Source organism: Desmodus rotundus, chromosome 2, assembly GCF_022682495.2.
Source record: "Desmodus rotundus isolate HL8 chromosome 2, HLdesRot8A.1, whole genome shotgun sequence".
Lineage (NCBI taxonomy): Eukaryota > Metazoa > Chordata > Mammalia > Chiroptera > Phyllostomidae > Desmodus > Desmodus rotundus.
In genome coordinates, this window is record NC_071388.1 from 79,473,765 (window position 1) to 79,474,472 (window position 708).

Below are 708 nucleotides of genomic sequence, written 5' to 3' on the forward strand. Positions count from 1 at the left end.
CCATGATACTGTATATGCTGAATTCCCAGATAAATAAATGTCTACTAAGAAACAAAATATCTCTAAAGACATTCATTTTTGCTTAAGAGTATTACTAATCTGTCCTTGTGAAAAGACATAAAATGGCAAATAAAAATAAACATTGAGATTGACAGTGCTAGTTTTAAAAATCATCATCTATGATTTATTTGTTTAAAATATATTTTGAGAAGTTTTTACAAGACTACTAATAGTCAATGTATAATTTCAATGGAACTTTAAGCAATTACAGTTTAACTGCATGTAGTATTAACTTCTCTTATGATTCCTCTGCCAATTTCAATTTCTCTCTTAATTCCTCCTGATCTCTGGAATTTCGTTCAAATATCAGTTGAAAAATTTATATTCCTCCAGCAATTCCAAAGATGCTAGCAAAAAGTAGTTGTGGAAAAGTCAGTTTCCCAAACATTTTTTTAATAAATGCCACACGGTGCAAAGATGGTTTTGAAAAATTACACTCCACTCAGGAAATCTCTCCGGATCTCTGCGGAGGAAGGTGGTGGCCCCGGATCCTCAGAGAACCAGCGGTATGGAGCGAGAGCCCAGCGACAGCAGCCTCTTTTTCCGCCGTCTCCAGGGCCACTCCCACAAGAAGGTGAAGCTGCGAAAGAGAAAGTCGGCCCTGTACCTGAGCCCGGAGAAGAGGAGAAGAGTTCGGGGCACCGCGGA

The 708-nt window shown here is 38.6% G+C and overlaps 1 pseudogene; it reads right to left on the minus strand.

Annotated features, from left to right (window-relative positions):
• Nucleotides 1-265: 265 nt before the first annotated feature.
• LOC112302594 (protein PIGBOS1-like) lies at nt 266-448 on the minus strand (annotated as a pseudogene).
• Nucleotides 449-708: the final 260 nt, after the last annotated feature.